Here is a 20661-nt window from a genome sequence, read left to right on the forward strand (position 1 = left end):
ACCTTGCCGGGCGGCGATGCCACAGAGACTCGTGGATGCTGGACACCCGGCAGAGTGACCCTTTCAAGCTCCAAGCTCTCCCTTCGGGCGCTGCCCCAAGGGCTTTGCAGACACCGCTTTTCACTCCTCCTTCCCCCAGGTCCCAAGAGGTTGGGAACGCCTGGCCCCTCATACCCAGTGAAGGTCTCAGCTCCCGTTGTCGGCACTGGGCGCTCTGCTCCCTCCACCGTCTGACCTCGGACCTTCCTGGTGGAATTGGGCACCGAAGCCCCCCAGTGTCACAGGTCCCATCAAGTCCTAGGACTGGGAAGTGAGGAAGTGTCCTACCCTCCTCCCCAGCCCCCGTCTACAGGGAAAACTCTGCGGGGTTGGGTAGTAACCCCAGGACACTGGCCACCACGATCAGCCAGGCACTGGAGACCAGACCCTGCCTCCCCCTGCCTTCTCCCTCCTCCCCGCTGTCTGGGGGGACCAAGAAGCCGACCCCTTGTTCTCCCCAGAACTTGCTGGGTTTCCTTTCGATGGTTCCTGACCTATCTCCTCCCCTTCAGTCATATGGGAGATCCTCAAATCGGGGTGGGGGGGTGGGGGGGTGGAGGGGGTTGGGGGGGATGGGGAGAGAGGGAGGGGCCAGCAGAACGTGGGCCTTCTACTGGAGGCCTACCCAGAGCAGGCGCAAGACAGCAGACGACCCAGAGGGTTCCTCTTGGTCTCCTTCTCCAATGTTCTTCTTCTTAGTAAAGAATCCAAGCAAAACATCGGATAGGAGGCCAATTACTGTCCACTCACAGAGGAGGAAACTATCGAGAGAGAGAATGCTCTCCTCCCTCTCTGCTTTTCTTCCTTCTGCAGATCTATCCTCAGATGTATCCAAAACCATAACTCCTGATTCATTTACGAACTCACTTGTCCTTCATGCGTTTGCTTCATCCGGCTGTAGATGAGCACCTGCTTGGTGCCTGGCCAAAGACACCAAAGGGCAGAGATTCCCAAAGTTTTGGTCGAAAGACCTCTTTACATTTTTAAAAATTACTGCACTTCTTGGGGTGCCTCAGTCGGTTAAGCGTCCGACTCTTGATTTTGGCTCAGGTCATGATCTCACGGTTTGTGAGTTCGAGCCCCGTGTCCGGCACCTGCTTGGGATTCTCTCTCTGCCCCTTCCCCGCTCGTGTGTGCTGTGCATGTGCTCTCTCGCTCTCTCTCTCTCAAAAATAAAGAAATAAACCTAAAAAAATTATTGAAATTCTCAAAAAGCTCTTGATGATGTGGGTTATCAATACTGTATTAGGAGTTACTGAGACATTTAAAACATGTATTTGAAGTAACAATAAACCCATTACATATTAACCTAAAAACAATTCACGGAAAAAATAACCGAATTTTCCAAAACTACAAAAAAAATTTTTTTTTTTTCATGAGAACGGTGGTATTGCGTTTTACTTTTCTGCCACTCCCCTCTCGCGTCTGCTTCTGTCTTCACTCTGTGGTATCACACAGCATGTAGCCTCTGGAAAATTCCACTGCCCAGAGTGAGAGCGGCAAATGACCTGTGATGAAATAGTTGTGTCCTCATGACCCTCTGAGAAGGACTCGTGTGCTAAGGGGACAGGTTCCAGGAGCTTGCAGTCTGGTTTTGGGCAGGGCGGCAAGGTCAGATGGGGCTGGGGGTCCCCGACCAGCCTCAGGGGCCCGGGGGCCTTCTCCTCAGCCTCCTCTCCATTTCTTCCCTCCTCACCTTCCTCCCCAAACTTCCTCTTTCTGTTCCTCTGCCCGACTGTATAGCCTTCCCCGGAGGCTCAATGTGTCAGCTAAGCTCAGGCTTTTCAGAACTCGAAGCTGCAGCTCCCGTTTTCACTTGGTGTGTGGCCTTGGGCAAGTTATGCAGCCTCTCTGAGCCTCGATCTACTCTCCTCTCAGTGGCCAGGGAACTGAGACCTGACTCATGGGCACACTGTAGAGCCAGAGAGATTTTATAGGAAGAGTAAACCAGTATGTATGATGTGACTAATCCCTGGCTAATCCCTGTATGCAGGGAATGCACAGACAAATTCTTTGGCCCTCAAGAATTTTACATTTTATTTTATTTTATTTATTTAAAAAAAATTTTTTAATGTTTTTATTTATTTTTGAGACAGAGAGAGACAGAGCATGAGCAGGGGAGGGGCAGAAAGAGAGGGAGACACAGAATCTGAAACAGGCTCCAGGCTCCGAGCTGTCAGCACAGAGCCCGATGCGGGGCTCGAACCCATGAACTGTGAGATCATGACCTGAGCCAAAGTCGGACGCTCAACCCACTGAGGCACCCAGGTACCCCAAGGATTTTACATTCTAGAGAGCAGGTGAGTTTTCAGTCACAAAACAGATATTCATTAAGCACCTCTTATATGCCTGAGTAACATATGGCATATAAGAGGTGAGTAACCTCTTATATAGATATATAACCTCATATATATATATATATATGTATATATATATATATAACCTCTTATATATATATATGTATATATATAACCTCATATATATATATATGTATATATATATATATAACCTCTTATATATATATATGTATATATATAACCTCATATATATATATATATATATATATAACCTCTTATATATATAACTTACATATGGCTGAGTAACATATGGAAAGCACCCGAGTTCACATTATGAAATTCTATGCAGTAGTTAAAAATGAGTCATTAGAACATGGTTAGAACTTTAAGATATATTTATTTCTTTTTTTTTAAAGTTTATTATTATTATTATTATTTTTTAGTAATCTCTACACCCAGCGTCGGGCTCCAACTCATGACCCAGAGATCAGGAGTTGCATGCTCTACTGACTGAGCCCGCCAGGCATCCCCCAAGATATATTTCTAAGTGGAAAAAGCAAGTTGCAGGATGATAATATGTGAATAGGAATATGCGATACCAAAAGCATATTATCACACACGTACTTAAAAATGCTTAAAAAGCATTTAAACACACGTACTTTTTCTCTTAAATATCTACATTTTAGATGTTAATTATAAATCTAATTTCCCTTATATAATTTAAACCAATAGTGTGTGTTTATCTTGTATATCTAAACATCAATTACAAATATAATTAAAGACCATGGGGCACCTGGGTGGCTCAGTCGGTTGAGCGTCCGACTTCGGCTCAGGTCATGATCTCACGGTCCATGGGTTCGAGCCCCGCGTCGGGCTCTGGGCTGACAGCTCGGAGCCTGGAGTCTGCTTCGGATTCTGTGTCTCCCTCTCTCTGTCTGCCTCTCCCCCGCTCATGCTCTGTCTCTCTGTCAAGAATAAATAAACATTAAAAAAAATTAAAAAAAAAAAAAGAGAGACCTCAAGGGGCGTCTGGGTGGCTCAATCGGTTAAGTGCCCAACTTTGGCCCAGGTCATGTCTTGTGGTTGTGGGTTTGAACCCGGTATTGGGCTCTCTGCTGTCATCACAGAGCCTGCTTTGGATCCTCTGTCTCCCTCTCTCTCTGCTGCTTCCCCACTCATGTGTGCACGTGCAGTCTTTCTCTCTCAAAAATAATAACGCAAAAAAAAAAAAAACCCTAAAAAAATCCCTAATTAAAGACCTCGAATAATTTTTTTTTTTTTTAATTTTTTTTTTTTATTTTTGGGACAGAGAGAGACAGAGCATGAACGGGGGAGGGGCAGAGAGAGAGGGAGACACAGAATCGGAAAGAGGCTCCAGGCTCCGAGCTGTCAGCCCAGAGCCTGACTCGGGGCTCGAACTCACGGACCGTGAGATCGTGACCTGGCTGAAGTCGGACACTTAACCGACTGCGCCACCCAGGCGCCCCACCTCGAATAATTTAAGATAGACTAGGGGTGCCCGGCTGGCTCAGTCTGTAGAGCACGCAACTCCTGATCTCCAGGTCGGGGGTCGTGAGTTCAAGCCCCACCTTGGGTGTAGAGCTTAAAATAAAATAAAAAAAGGAAAGAAAAGTTTAAAAGAGACTTACATAGTATATTATTTAAAATATATTATTATAAAAGTTATGATACTTATAATTAAACCTTTTCTAAAGCAGCTGTCACATAGGGCCAATTCCCCTCCTTGTGATTTTCATACTTGCTTTATTTTCTTCCTAGGGCTCAGTTATGAGATTCGTTCCACTTTTTTTTTTTTTATTTTTTTTTTTTTAACGTTTATTTATTTTTGACACAGAGAGAGACAGAGCATGAACAGGGGAGGGGCAGAGAGAGAGGGAGACACAGAATCTGAAACAGGCTCCAGGCTCTGAGCGGTCAGCACAGAGCCTGATGTGGGGCTCGAACTCACGGACCGCGAGATCGTGACCTGAGCCGAAGTCGGCCGTTTAACCGACCGAGCCACCCAGGCGCCCCTTCTTTTCACTTTTAAAGCATTGAGTGAAATTCAAGCACGACATCTTCAGGGTACAGCTCGATCAACATTCACAGAGTAAATATGCTCTTGTAACCCATACCCAGGTGAGGCCCTAGAACATTCTGCTACCCCTCAAGGTCTCCTCCTGCCTTTCCTGTGCATTCGCCCCACCCGAACGCGGTCACTGTCACCACTATTCTGACTTGTACCACCATTGGATCAGTTCCCCTGTTCTTGAACTTCAGCCCCCACGGGATATACTTTTGTGTCTGCCGTCTGTTGCTGGAATGTTCTGTCTGTGAGATTCGTACCGGCTCTCGTGCCCAGTGGCAGGTCACATGCTTCTTCCTCGAGGTGTGGCAAGCAATTGTATACATATACCTCAATGTATTTATTCATCCTCCTGTTAACAGACATTTGGGTTATTTTCGGTTTGAGGTTATTATAAACATAGCTGCACAGAGCATTCTTGTGTGTCTCTTTTGATGGACGTGTGTTTTCATTTCTCTGTAGCAAATGCCCAGGTGTGGGATTGCTGGGTCATAGAAGGCCTAAGGACTCCGTGTTTCTTTCTTTTTTTTAAAATAGTTAAAAAAAATTTTTTTTAATGGTTATTTATTTTATTTTTCAAAATATTATTTATTTTGAGAGACAGAGCGTGAGTGCGGTAGGGGCAGAGAGAGAGGGAGGACACACAGAATCCAAAGCAGGCTCCAGGCTCCTAGCTGTCAGCACAGAGCCCGACACGGGCTCGAACTCACTGACCAGGACCTCATGACATGAGTCGAAGTTGGATGCTTAACTGACTGAGCCACCCAGGTGCCCCTTAAATAGTTTTCTAGAAAAATTTTATTAATTAATTAATTTATTTATTTATCTATTATTTTAGAGAGAGAGAGCACAAGCATGAGTGAGGGAGTGAGGTGGAAGGGGACAGAGAATCTTAAGCAGTCTCCATGCTCAGTGCAGAGCGTGACGTGGGGCTCGATCCCATGACCCTGGGATCATGACCTGAGCCGAAATCAAGAGCTGGTCGCCAATTGACTCAGCCACTCAGGTGCCCCTGATAGTTTTTTGTTTAAATTTTATTTTTAAGTCATCTCTACACCCAACATGGGGCTCAAACTCACAACCCCAAGATCAAGAGTCGCACAGTCCACGGACTGAGTCAGCCAGGTTCCCCCGCTCTGTGTTTCCTACGGGTTCTCAGACGTGCAGGTAAATGCTGACACCAAGGCCACACTCACACTGAGCACCAGGTACCTCTTGAGCAGCAGGGACAAGGGAAGCAAGAGACCCGAAATTGGCAATGGTGATCCAATGGGAGAAGAGACTTATCTGTAGTCTCTCACATTGTTTAGAAGACAAATGTACTCGGGGCGCCTGGGTGGCTCAGTCGGTTAAGTGTCTGACTTCAGCTCGGGTCATGATCTCATGGTTCATAGGTTCAAGCCTCACATCAGGCTCTGTGCTGACAGCTTGGAGCCTGGAGCCTCTTCAGATTCTGTGTCTCCTTTCTCTTCCCCTCCCCTGCTCGTGTTCTGTCTCTCAAAAATGAATAAATGTTAAAAAAGAGAAAAGGACAAATATACTTCTGTATTACTGCGAAATGGAGTTTTAAAAAATCATTCAATCGCCTCACACGGTGCCTTGATCGCAGAGTGGTCAAGGCTACATGAAGAGTAACTCTACTTGCAGAGTCGATGAAGAAACTCATCGTTGAAGTGACCTTCCAGCTGTCAACACCTGGAAACTGGACAAAATGTATGAACCAACTCTTTTCCGACAGTAGACATTCAGCATCCTGGACTGTGGTCCCTGAACAGGGAGGGAGCCATCTGCGCTCCATGACCATCCTGCTAGAAAGCAGTGGTGCCCAGTGGTGCCCAGTGGTGCCCTCTGACTTGCAGCACAGGGTGGGCAAAGCAGAACAAGGTATTTTGAGGAGCTGGAGAGTCTGTGCCTCTTCAGCTCCTCAAAACGTGGGTGTGCGACACGTGCAGCTGCCTAGGGTCCCAAGCTTGGAAGGGCCTCGAGCTTGGGTTGATACCCTGCTATTACGATCTTGAAAATCTTAACTTTTGAACAAGGCCTGGATTTTCATGTTGCACCAGACCTGGAAAATTCTGTAGACAGTCCAGGGAGGCAGAGACTAGGGTCAGGAAGTCCGAGTTGGGTACAATGTGAAGAACTGGAGAGAAAGGAGCAACCCCTGAGACCCCTAAAAATCTCAGGGACCCCCCGGAGTCTTTGCTTGGATGTCCTGATGGTTGATTGTATGTGTCAACTTGACCTGGCCACCCCGTGCCCAGACATTTGGTCAGACATCCTTCTAGATGGGTGTGTGAGGGTGTTTCTGGACGAGATTAGCATTTGAATGGGTAGACTAAGGGAAGGAGATGGCTCTCCATCATAGGGAGGCCCTCAAGCAATCAACTGAAGACCTCAATGACACAAAGAGGCTGCGTAGGAGGAAATTTCTCCAGCTTGACCCCCGAACTTGACTACACACTGGTCTTTTTCAGCCTTCGGGCTAGAATCCAAACAGTGATTCATCTTGGGTCTTGAGCCTGCTGACTTTTGGTCTGGAACGGAGACCACTGGCTCTCCTGGGTCTCCAGCTTGCTGACTGCCGTTATGGGCGCTGGCCAGCTTCCATAACATCATGTGCTAATTCTCCGTAAAATATGTGTATATCTCCTGAGGCACCTGCTGGCTCAGTCAGAAGTGCATGCGACTCTTGATCTCAGGGGGTCATGAGTTTGAGCCCCACACTGAGTATAGAGGTTCCTTATATATATATATATATATATATATATATATATATATACACACACACACACACACACACACACACACATATATATACACATACATACACATATACATATATGTATGTATGTATATATAACATATATGTGTGTCTTTATATAAATCCCATTAATATGTAACTATATATAAAACTATATATAACTATATATGTAACTATGTAAAACTACATGTGTAACTATATATATAACCGTGTACATAACTATAGACATAAATATATAACCCAGTAATACCAGCCCTAGGTTTCTAAGCACGAGAAATGATATATACGTCCACACAAAGACTTGTATATGAATGTATGAAGCAGTTTTATTTGTAATAGTCCTACAATGGGCTGAATGTTTATGTCCCCCAAACTTCATACACGGAAACCTAATCCTCAATGTGCTCTAGTAGGAGGTGGGGCCTTAGGGAGATTCTACCCTCATGACTGGGATGGGGGCCCTTATAAAAGAGGCCCCAGAGAGCTCCCTGTCTCCTTGTGACGACGCAGTGAGAAGGTGGCCACCTATGACCCAGGGACCAGGCCCTCAATAGATACCGAGTCTGTAGCAGTTTGATCTTGGACTTCCCGGCCCCCAGAGCTGTGAGAAATCAGTGTATGTCATTTATAAGCCACCTAGTCTATGGTGTTTTGTTATCGCAGCCTGAGCTAAGACAAGTCCCAACCTGGAAATAATCCAAATGTCAGTCAACAAACAGGTGAATGAATAAACAGATTGTGGAGTACACACAATGGAATATTACTCAGCATTACAAAGGACAGAAATACTGGCACACAGCATAGATAAATGCCAGAAATATGCCAAGCGAAGAAGCCAGATGTAAAAATGTACATTTTACTTGTATACATTTTATTGCCATGACACTTGAGAACTGTTTAAAATAATTTATAATGATGGAAACAGATTGACGGTCATCTGGGACTGGAGATGGGAGTGGCCACTGGCTGCAAAGGGGCAAGAGGGGACTGTCTGGGGTGATGGAAATATTCTATATCCTGATTTTCAAAACTCATCAAAGTATACACTTAATCAGTGCATTTTATGATATGCAATTAGACCTCAGTAAAGTTGATTTAAAGCTTTTTTTTTTTAATTTTTTTTAACGTTTTTATTTTATTTTTGAGGTAGAGAGAGACACAGAGCATGAATGGGGGAGGGTCAGAGAGAGGGAGACACAGGATCCGAAACAGGCTCCAGGCTCTGAGCTGTCAGCACAGAGCCCGACGCGGGGCTCGAACTCACGGCCCGCGAGATCATGACCTGAGCCGAAGCCGGCCGCCCAACCGACTGAGCCACCCAGGTGCCCCTGAGCACCCCATTCTTGATCTCGGCTCAGGTCACGATCTTACAGTTAGTGAGTTTGAGCCGCACGTCGGTCTCTGCACTGATAGAACGGATCCTGCTTGGGAGTCTCTCTCTCCCTCTCTCTCTGACCGCCGCGCCCCCTCCCCCAAATAAATAAATAAACTTAAAAAAAAAAACTTGAAGAAAGGAAAGAATAAAATATATATATATGGCAAGAGCTAATTTTATACAAGCCATTCTGATTCCCACCCTGAGGAAGTGTACCTAAGAGGAAAGGAAGATAGTTCAGGCAACCTGACCCTGACCCTGACCCTGGGTGCTGCTTCAGCCTCACATCCAGCTGGGAGCCTTGGTGCTGCCTGGTCCCCATCCTGGGCTGCCTCCTGCGGAAGCCAGAGAAGCCCTAGGCCAGAGCTGCAGGTGAGTCATTGGGCACTGTGGCCACCTTCCGGGTTACCCGTCTGGATTCTGATTAACAAATCCAAATAACTCAGAGTTTCTCAACCACCCTCAATGCTGTTGACATTTTGGACCAGGTATCTCTGTCCTGGGGGGCTGTCTTGTGCACTGTCCCATGTGATGTTCAGCAGCCTCCCTGGCCTCTGCCCACGAGGTGCCAGGAGCACATCCTCCGGAGCTGAGACAACCAGAGATCTTTCCAGACATTGCCAAATGTCCCCTAGGGGACAAAATCACCCTGCTGAGAGCCACTGCTTTAATCAGGAGCTTTGCTTCAGGTGGTCTCCCTTTTCTTCTAGACCTAAAAGAGACCTGATCTCAGCCTTGTTGTATAAAGATGCCAGGTCTTTATACATTCAGAGTAATTCCACTCAAAATTAAAGCAAGATGTGTGTGTGTGTGTGTGTGTGTTTGTGTGTGTGTGTGTGTGCATGTGTGTGTCAGGAGGTGGGGAAGAATGTGACACATTGACTCTAAGACTATTCTGGAAGACTTGAATCAGGGAGACAAGACAGATACGGAAATAAGGGCAAAAAGTACATAATCAAAACAGAGTCTGGCATGGACGTAGGAACAGACTGTTAAAGGAAACAGATTAGGGGGCAGAAAAATCCACATATGTATAGAGGTCAGCTTCTGTGATTCAAAGTGGCACTTCAGGGCCCCATCTGCACCGTGAAGGCAATCGGCTATCATCTCTCCTTCAGAAAAAGTAAAAATTAGGGGCGCCTGGGTGGATCAGTTAAGCATCTGACTCTTGGTTTAGGCTCAGGTCATGATCTCATGGTTTGTGAGTTCAAGCCCCACATTGGGCTCCATGCTGACAGTGTGGAGCCTGCTTGGGGTTCTCTCTCTCCCTCTCTCTCTCTCTCTGCCTCTCCCCCACTCGTGCTCTCTGTCTCTCTCCCAAAATAAATAAATAAACCTAAAAAATTAAAATAAAGGGGCACCTGGGTGGCTTGGTCGGTTAAGCGTCTGACTTCAGCTCAGGTCATGATCTCACACTCCGTGAGTTCGAGCCCTGCGTCAGGCTCTGTGCTGACAGCTCAGAGCCTGGAGCCTGTTTCAGATTCTGTGTCTCCCTCTCTCTCTGCCCCTCCCCTGTTCATGCTCTGTCTCTCTCCATCTCAAAAATAAATAAACGTTAAAAAAAAAAATTAAAAAAAAAAAAAAAGAAAAATTAAAATAAAATAAAAATTAGGTCTGTCTACCTTAGACCATCAGTATGTGTCCCCTCACATTCACCCCTCCCCTGCCATACCAGCTGCATTAAAGATCTAACCATTAATCCTGATTTATGAAAGCAGTTGGAAAAAATATCAGAGAGGGTGCCCAGGTGGCTCAGTCTGTAGAGCGTGTGACTTTGGGTCTGGGGGTGGTGAGTCTGAGCCCCACGATGGGGGTAGAGTTTCCTTAAAAAAAAAACAACAACAACAAAGCAACAATTTAAAGAGAAAAATGAAAAATACGAGAGGAAAGATTCCTAGATAGAGAAATGGGCAAGTTGCACTAACGGGCTACAGAGGAAGTAACACAAATGATCAACAAATATTTGAAAAGACGCAAGTGAAATGTACCATTTTATTTTGGGCCGCCCGATCGGCTCAAATCGAGGATCAGTGAGCTGCCGCACCCCCCCTCGCTCCCCCACGCGGTGACTGCGAGAAGTGGGCACTTTTTCTATCCTGTGGACGGGGGCATAAGGGGAACGGCAGATCCTGCTGCTGACTGCCCCAGCCTCAGATGCCCCGGCTCCACTGGGAAGCATCACACCCGGAAAAGGGTAGATCTGCATTTCTACAGGCCCCAGAAAGTCTGGGACCTCACCCTGGAGGCCCCCAGGCCCTAAACAGCCTGCGGCCATGTTCTAACTGTGCCACGTGCTGTTTCAAAAGACCACCTGACTCAGCTTGTTAGGGCGTGTGTTTAGTCCCCAGGAGGTTAGCACCTAGTGTCTCGTTTCCCCCACCAGTGCCACCTGCCTGGCCCCACACGTGTCTCTCAACCTCTGTGTTCCTGACTCCCTGCGGGCTCAGAATGGAGACAGTAATAGGCCCGACCTCAAGGAGTTCCTATGAGGATTCAAGGAGAGAATACAGGCCACAGGGCTGAGAACAGTAAGGTCCACGTGACGTCAATGCATGGTAGGCATATGAAAAAAGCCAAATAAAAGAGGAAAAAAAAAAAGCCTAATGTGGAAGCTATTATAGGCATTAGGCTTCTATACATCGGGTCGTTTATTTTTATTTCTTTTTTTAAGCCCAACACAGGCTCGAACTCACCACCCTGAGATCCAAGGCTGAGCTGAGGTCAAGAGTTGGGCGCGTCACCGACGGAGCCACCCAGGCGCTCCAACTGTTCTGAATACTTTACACACATCATCTCATTTAATTGTCATCCGCCGACCCTGTGAGATAGGGTGATTCTCTCTATTCTGCAGATGTGAACACTGAGGTAAGCAGAGCTGGGAACTGGAGGACAGTGGGCTCCCAAACCTGCAGCCTTAACCACGGAGTAAAAGAAGTGTTCCAGGAAAGGTAGACCCCAGCAGCCTTCCAGCCCGGTGGGCAAGCCTAAATGCAGCGGGGTGTTTAAGCCATTTGCGCCCCCTGTTTTCTTGTGTTTAGGATAGCGGGGCCTCGGCCTCCCCTGCTGCCCTGCCAGACCAGGCAAGGTAACGCTTGGAGCCTGTGGCGAAGGAAAACACGTGTGCCTATACACGTTGGACAAAAATGAACAAAAGCTTTACAATCCAAAGCAGGGCTTAGTACAAAGCCTCTGCTCATCTAGTTTGCACAGCGGCCATCATCTCTCAACAGACACCTGGCTGGGGACACAGAGAGGCTTGGGACCGGGGGCCGCTTGGAAAAAACTGTTTCCATTGCACAATAACACAGGGTCATAAAACAAGCAGCCTGTCTTCAGTTACAATTCGGATATCTTGTGCCTCAAGGATTTATTTGTGTTCATCTGATTTTTCAGAAATCTTGCATTAAAGGGGCGCCTGGGCGGCTCAGTCGGTTGAGCGTCCGCCTTTGGCTCAGGTCATGACCTCACGGTTCATGAGTTCGAGCCCCGGGTCGGGCTCTGTTCTGACAGCTCGGAACCTGAAGCCGGCTTCGGATTCTGTGTGTGTGTGTGTGTGTGTGTGTCTCTCTCTCTCTCTCTCTGGCCCTCCCACTCACGCTTTGTGTATCTCTCTCTCAAAAATAAATAAACATTAAAAAAAAATTTTTTTTAAGTTTGCATTAAAATATTGTCTTGATTACTGAGGTTTTGTTTTGGTTTTTTTTGTGTGTATGTGTGTGTGTGTCTTAAATTTTGCTCCCTCACCTTGGTTCCAGTCCTGGTCCTTAACTCTCCTGTTACTGACCTTTCCAGTAACTGACTTGTCCTTCTTTCCGGGGTCATCGAGATTCACAGGGACAGCCACTTGGTCCAAGAGAGGGGAACCTCTGGTTTCTGACTTGTCTGAAGGATGGGGGTCCAAAAGAAGAAAGGATGATGTGCTTATTTGGATGAAATGGGGCTGGGGAAGACATGGTTTTTCCTAATCACCTCTTTTGGGGCTTCAGTATTTTCCTGAATATAAGTAAAACTTGGATTCATAAACTAACCTTTTGGGTGGGAGAAAGGACGTAGATAGGAAGTAATCAGATTTTTTTTTTCCTGAGGAGTTTGAAAAAAAATTTTTTTAATGTTTATTCATTTTTGAGAGAGAGAGAGAGAGAGAGAGAGCATGAGTGGAGGAGGGGCAGAGAGCGAGAGAGAGAGACAGGGGTTGGGGGCTGGGGAGACACAGAATCGGAAGCAGGCTCCAGGCTCTGAGCTGTTAGCACAGAGCCTGACTCGGGGCTCCAACCCACAAACTGTGAGATCATGACCTGAGCCGAAGTTGGACGCTAAACCAACTGAGCCACCCAGGCGCCACTAAATATATAAACTTAAAAAAAAAAAAAAAGACAAATTTGTCCAAGACTACACTGTATATTAACTAACTTGGATTTAAATAATAAAAGAAGATACATTTGCAACAAGACTACAGAACATCGCATATAAAGAATTTATGCCACCTAGACCCTGAAGAAGCATAGAGGAATCCAATTTACACGGTCATGCTTTGGGAACATGCAAATTAGATTCACTGTACAGTTTCAGAGTCTCCCAGATGAACGAGGGAAGACATAAGTTCACACTTGTTTTCACAGGAATCATTCATGCCAGTGGGTCTCCGACTTCAGCACGTACGAGTGACCTGGAAACACAGGTTGCTGGCTCCACCCATGGAGCTCCAGATAGAGTGAGTCTGGCTGGGGTGGCCCCTGAGAACTGGGGGTTTTAGCACAGGTGATGCCAACGCCTAGACTCCGGGTCCTGAACTTCGCCTTGGGAATCGCTGCTTCATGCTGTGTCCAAGATTCTAATGCATGACAGCTTTGCAGCCGACACATGCATGCAATTGGACGTGGTTGTAACTGGTCTGCTTCTGCAGTAGGAGAACGTCTTGCAAAATCAACACTCATTATTGCCTAATAGGATAAACTAGGGCAGGGTCGTGTTCTGAATCTTCTTGGAGCATATCTAAGCTTCTTACAAAAAGGAAATGTTGGTACAAGACATTTTTCTTTCTTCTTCTTCTTCTTTTTTTTTTTTTTTTTTGGAGGGGGAGAGGCAAAGAGAGGGAGAGAGAATCTTTATGTATGTATGTATTTATTTATTTTTAACTTATATTCCTTTTTTGAGCAACAGAGACAGAGCATGAGTGGGGGAGGGGCAGAGAGAGAGGGAGACACAGAATGGGAAGCAGGCTCCAGGCCCTGAGCTGTCAGCACAGAGCCCGATGCAAGGCTCGAACTCACAAACCCCAAGATCATGACCGGAGCGGAAGTCGGACGCTTAACCGACAGAGCCACCCAGGCGCCCCAAGACATTTCTAATTATTAGTTTTGGAGGCAAAAGATTTCGTTCAGGTGAGAAAAAAAAAAAAAAAAAATATATATATATATATATATATGCATTAGTCTTTAACATTTTTTGGTTGGTGCACCTAGTATTCAAAAGGGCTGGAAATCGCTATTTATTTTATATTATAGAGTGGATCTAAAGAATCGTATCTTTCATATCTTTTCTTTCCTTTAGGTTCTGGCTTTAATTTGGTGTTGATTTTTGCTGGCTAGGGTTTCCCTCTGAATCCCTGTGTTACCATGGTGCCATTTTGGCTTTTTAAATGTTGTTGTTGTTTTTGGGCCGAAGGCCCCACTGAAATGAGTTCTTACATGCAGAACTCGGGAGCCTGGGAGCAGGTTCAGGGAAGCCAACGTCCGTGAGCCACGTGAGGAAGTAAACTGAAGATACCACAGCCTGGCTTGTAGGATAGGGAGGAGGGGGTGAAGGAAAAAGGGCACATGTGGCTGCCGGGACCTGAGAGCTCCCCCAAAGGGGTCCTCCTTCAGCACCCCACCAGAGGAAAGACCGGGGGCGGGGGGGGGGGGGGGGGGGGAAGGGAGGCGGAAACCTTTCCCTGGCACCACGTTTTCGTAATTACACATTGTGACAGTACAGGGTGCTCCAGTTTCTGGAGTCAAGTAATCCATTTGGACAATGACAGTGGCTATTGTTTCTTTCTTTAAAAAAATTTTTTTGAGAGAGAGAGAGAGAGCATGAGCGGGAGAGGGGCAGAGACAGAGAGGGAGACGCAGAATCCGAAGCAGGCTCCAGGCTTCGAGCTGTCTGCACAGATCCCGACGTGGGAGTCGAACCTTGTTTTTTGTTTTTGTTTTAAGTTTATTTCTTTACTTTGGGGGGAGGGGAGAAAGAGAGGGAGAGAGAGAGAGAGAGAGAGAGAGAGAGAGAGAGAGAGAGAATCCCAAGAAGGCTCCACGCTGTCAGCGCAGAGCCCGACATGGGGCTTGAGCTCACGAATGGGAGATCGTGACCTGAGTCCAAGTTGGCTGCTTAACGGACTGAGGCGCCCTTTTCTCTTCTTTTCTTTTTTTTAAATTTTTAAATGTTTCTTTATTTTTGAGAGAGAGAGACGCGGATTGAGAGCACGTCGTGCAGGGGAGGGGCAGAGAGAGAGAGGGAGACCCAATCTGAAGCAGGGTCCAGGCTCTGAGCTGTCAGCACAGAGCCCAACTCAGGGCTGGAATTCAAGAACCCTGAGATCATGATCTGAGCCGAAGTCTGAGGCTCAACTGACTGAGCCACCCAGGCGCCCTCTCCTCTCCCCTCCCCCCTCCCCTCCCCTCCCCTCCCCTCCCCTGCCTCCCCTCCCCTCCCCTCCCCTGCCTCCCCTCCCCTCCCCTCCCCTCCCCTCCCTTCTCTTTTTTTTTTCAATTATAAAGCTAAGACACAGTGACAACAGCAACACAGAAGATCAGGAACATAACAACAACAACATACCTGGATTAAACTCGGAAATAAACTCAGGATGTTAACAGTGATTAGTGTGTTCATTTTAAATTTTTTTTTTTTTCAACGTTTTTTATTTATTTTTGGGACAGAGAGAGACAGAGCATGAACGGGGGAGGGGCAGAGAGAGAGGGAGACACAGAATCGGAAACAGGCTCCAGGCTCCGAGCTGTCAGCCCAGAGCCTGACGCGGGGCTTGAACTCACGGACCGCGAGATCGTGACCTGGCTGAAGTCGGACGCTTAACCGACTGCGCCACCCAGGCGCCCCAGTGTGTTCATTTTAAAAAATAATTAAGGGGCGCCTGGCTGGCTCAGTCCAGGATCCTAGCGACTCTTGATCCCGGGGTCATGAGTTCGAGCCCCACGTTGGGTGCAGAGATTACTTAAATGAGAAAGTTAAAAAAAAAATTGAAAAAAACAATAAAAACAACACACATTCATCACACCCCTCCCCAAAGGAAAACAAAACCCCAACCATAAAGAAGGAAAGTCCTCTCTCTCTCCACACCCCTCCCCCCAGCCCCACCCTGTTGCCCCGTTGCAGCTACCCCAAAACTGTGGCCTGTGGCCTTCTAGCCATTTCTATAGCAGGACCAAAACAGCACCGCATGTGTTGATCTTAGACCAGAAGAATATTAACGACCAAAATCCTAGTTACATCTTCAACCAAGCTCAGTTTCCCTGTAGTTTTGTACTCTAAGCTGCAGTAGCAAAGAGTAGCAGTTTAAACCCCTTCCCACGAAACTGTGGCTGTGCTTATATGAGCTTTTGTTTTGAGAAGGGTAAAAATATCTCCATGGATGGTTCCAGCAGTAAACATCTCTTGGTGCATTTAAGAAACTGTGCCTTTGAAACTAATTGGGAAACAGAGAAACTGGAAGAGTTTACCAGTAGGTGGGGTTGAAACCTACAGGTTTTCAGCCTCGGTGGTTGTTGTTGTTGTTGTTGTGTTTTTTTTCCCTCCCCCTTCCTTTCTTCTAAAGGCACATGGAGAAGAATCTTGGATAAGTTTTCAACTCACCTCCCTGGGAAAAAGAAAGCTTTTGGGGTTGCCTGGGCAGGTTCTGTGTGCAAACCATCAAGGACCCAGGTAAGGAGGGGGACAATTGGTTCTTTGCAAATCCAATTTCTTCTGCTGCTGGTCCTGGGGATCTCAGTGGCGCCCGTGATGTTCCAAGACCAGATCCAGCCAACACAGGGCATTTACTTTTGGGTCAACAGTGTTCCTTAAGAAAACTGGATTTTACGGGGCTCCCCGCTGTTTTTTGGTTTATGCTTTGTTTTGTTTTTGTTTGTTTTGTAACCCACAGCACTCCAGCTGCGTTCTTAAGGTGAATAGCGTGAACGGCCTAGGTGCAAGCAAATGTCCCAGGCACCAAAGGAACACACAGCCCCCACCCCCAAATCCAGCCACCTCCTTCTCCCCCCACCCCACCTCCCCACCCCCGGAATCCACTGCCCCTGGTTCAGTTTTAGCTGAAGTCAGATCAAAGCTGGAAGTGACGGCCGAGAGTTCACGGAAATGCTAATAGATCTGGATTTGGAGACGAAATAGGTCTCCAATGTCCTTTGCCAGCAAGCTGTGGGCCACATTTGGGATAATTTCGTGATGGAAGCAGCCGTCCCCCGGTCTGCCTGTCACAGACGCGCAAAGATCGCTCAAAACCCCAAGGAAGACCCTTTTCAATTGGCGAGTTTACAGTTTCCAAGGGGAGGAGGGCAGGGGAGGAGTAACGACGACCTTTTCAGGTGTGTCTTCCAATCGCGATAGCCGGTTTTGGCTGTGAATCGAAAGCCCCCTCCCTACTTCCCCCTTCCGTTAATTAAATAAACCTCGGAGCACTTTGCGGCACGCGACTCGGCCCTTGGGGAGCGCTTGCAGCCCGGCTCCCATTCCCAAGCTCAACTCGCAGAGGCTGAAGGGCTGGCGACATGAATTTCCAGCTCCTGAGGGTGAGAAAGGAGGTGTCGGGCGGAGGGCAGGCCGGCAGGGAGGAGAGGCGTGCGGGAGGATGCCCGCGGGGTGGGGAGGGCGCCGCTGGGGCTGCGGGGTGGCTCCCGGGCGCTGCCACTTCTGGCGCCGGCAGCCGAGTCCGCGTCGCCGGGCGCCTGGCCTCAGTGGGCCTCCTCGTCGCCTGGAGGCGACCAGAGAAACGCGTTAAGGCCGCCGGGCTCGGTTGGCCTGCAGGGGTGTGGTGTTCCTGGACGCCGAGCGGAGAAGGCCTCCGGGGACACCGGGCTGGAGCCTGAGTCCTCCCGCCTGCGCTCCGAGCGCTTAGGCTGCGCGCGAATGGGCCCTGGGACACAGTGGAGAAGTGACAGGCATTCTGCGGCCAAGCGTGGCCTCCGGAGGGCGGGGGTCCCCCGGGGCAGGGGAGGCGAGAGCCGAGCTTGTCTCTAACAGGTCTCCAAGAGCAGCTAGGGAGGTCGCCTCGAAGAGCAGGCATGTTTGTGGCTTTGAGGTAGTTGGACGGCCAAAAATCCCCCCGACGCCTGCTGAGAAATGGGGCTGCGGTGGTCGAGTTAGGGACTGTACCCACGACCTCTGCGCTTGGCGGGCGCCCTTCGAATGCGCGCGCGGACTCGACCCGGGACAGACACGGACCCGGGCCCTCCCCGCCCCGCCCCGAGCCTGGGTCCTCCAGGCTCCCTCAGCTCCGCGGCTCTCCGTCCATCTGTAAAAAGCAGGTTTTGCGAGGAAAAGCTACAGGCCGCGAAGCCCCTCCCTTCAAGCCCCGGGCCTGGAGCCGCGCGCGCAGAAGGAGCCGTAAATGGAGTCGGGTTGGACCCTGGGTTAAGCAAGCCAAGAAGCATCCGTGTGTGCGCGGCTGTCGCTCTGCGCACCATCAAAACAATCTGCTATTTTTATACTATTGCTGTTATTTTGGAGTGGCTGTGAAATGATGCAGTGGCGCCCCAGGGCGTGCACCTTAGCGGGCTTGGACAGTCGGAGTGCTCCTCGGTGCCAGGTGTCTGGCCCTCGGGGTGACGATGCCGCGATGGGAGACTGTGGGAGAGAGGGGCACCCCCCTCGATTGCTGCAGGCCCCGGCTTTTCGGCTCTGCTTAACCCGGCTGGCCACTTCACCGCGGTCTCTGCCGGCGCTCACGCGGTTCCAAGGGGCGGGACAGACACCTTGCGCGCTGCGCGGCGTTCCCTAGGGCGCTCGGGGGCCTCCACCTGCCGCTTTCGCGCCCCCTCCCCGGGGCGGGAAAAGAAGTCGCAGGCCAACCGCGTTCCAGCTCGACCTGCCCGGGCGCCTTCCTTGGTTTGCGGGGGTGGGAAGTTGGAGGCGGCGGTCTCCGTCTGCGCCTCTACCCAGACGCCTCCTCGCCTCCAGACTCCGGTTTCTTGGGCCACCGGAGCGGGATGGGGGCCCGGGTCCAGGCTTCAAGTGTGTGTGAGCGTAGGCTCCCTAGGGGGCGACAGAGGGGAGCCGCGCGCCACCCTCCACCCCCTATCCCGGATTTTGCGTGGCGTGCAGTGAAGCTTGTCCCCGGGATCCTCTCGTTCTGTTTACAGTTAGGCGGCTGCGAGGCCTCGGAGGGTCCTGAGGGGGCACCCTTTCCCGAGCAGTGGCCGTCCCAGGGCGCGGCCTCCAGATTCCGGTCTTCATGCGGCGAGGGGCCGGGGCTTTGGAGGGAGGTCTGTCCCGGGGGCAGGAGCCATCCTCTCCCTGCTTTCCGCAGGGAGAGGAAAAGTGGAGCTCGAGGAAGGGCTGAGGCTTCCGGCACGCCGACGGGGGCGCGCGCGTGCCGGGGCTGCGGCCCCGAAGCCGAGGGTGTGCGTATTTGGGCCGGGTCTCCCTGGCCGGGAAGATTGAGGACTTCTTCCACCCGCCTTCCATCCAGGGCGCGGAAGTCGCGCTCTAGCTCGAACGCGTGTCCCTGGGAGAGGGGGCAGCGCGCCGGTGTCCGGGGAGCTGCCTTGGGAATGAACGGCCCTTGCTAAGCGGTTCGGAAACATCTAGGCCCCTGGGGCTCCCAGAACGGAGGCGCGCAGACCCTCAGGGCCCATCGGCTCCCTTTTGCCTCTGCCCCCGGGCTGGGAGGAATCTCTGTCCCTTCGGGTTGCCTCGGCCACAGCTCTGCTGCGGGAAGGAAGGACAGCCAGGCCCTGGGGTGGGGGATTGGCCCGTTCCTGCCCTGCCGGGGTTCCAAACCTGCCTACGGGTAAAGTTGCCGGCGTGAATGAGACAACTTGTTCAGGCTGCACTCCAGGCGGGGTCTTTGAGTCAAACCCGAGTCTGGAAGGCCCAGCGTGGAGAAGGCCCCTCGTCTCCGCCCTGGGGTCTGGAACGCCCGAAGGGGGTGCCGCATTCTCCCTCTGGGGTGTGTGCGTGTGCCTGGGACCCTAACCTTCCACGTCCTGCTGTGCAGGTGTCCCATTCTTGCGTGGCGCAGGTGTCCCCCTTCCTGTCCCCCCCGCCCCCCAATATCAGGTACGCTGCTGCTCCTGTTCTTTTCTTCGAGCCCCGGATCCTGGTATTTTGGAAGCAAGGCGTCACTTCTTAGTGCAAAGTCCTGAAAAGCCCCCGGGTTTTGTTCTCACATTTGGTAGGAGTATCACCTTGGCTCTACCTCCTCTAGGGTAAGAGAGGACGTTTCACGTGGAGGACGCCTATTTTTATTGCAGTTCTTGATTTTATCTTAGGTCCATCGGGGTCTAGAGAAATGCCAAAGCCCAAATAAACCCGAGAAGGAGCAGGAAGGCGGTGTGTGCGGTCGTTCTGTAGATGGGGGGGGGGGGGGGCGTCCACTCCCGGGCCCAGGACCCGGGCACTGCACTGATGCGTATCAATTACTGCAGAATCGGATTCGGAATCAGACGGAAGGAGTCCCCTTCTCCGACTCTCTCGGAATGTTTGAGTTCCGATCCCGGAGCCAGCTGGGACGCCCCAGCAAAATTCGCCCTTGAAAATTAGCGACTTTCCCCTGGCAGTGAAAAAGATCAATTACAGTCATTGGGCCAATGGATTTCGTTTCTTTAAAATGTTTTAACAACTGCGCATTGCATTCAAGTTTGGGTGGCGAATAAATCCCGGGGCGAGAGGCAGCGTTTATATTCGAGTTTCGTTTTCGTCCTGCGTCTGCAGAACGGGGGGTACTCACCCCTCCAGCGGGGCGTCCCCCTCTGGCCTCTCCCTGCTCTCCCACCTTCTCCCTCCCCCCTGCCCCCCCCCACCCCCCCCCGCGCGTGGCGCTCGGGTTGTCTTCCGCCCCGCACCTCTTTCCCCGGGTGAGTTGAGGCTTCTGAGCGTCCGGCTCGTCGGAGGCATC

Source organism: Panthera onca, chromosome A3 (genome assembly GCF_046562875.1).
Source record: "Panthera onca isolate mPanOnc1 chromosome A3, mPanOnc1 haplotype 2, whole genome shotgun sequence".
Taxonomy (NCBI): domain Eukaryota; kingdom Metazoa; phylum Chordata; class Mammalia; order Carnivora; family Felidae; genus Panthera; species Panthera onca.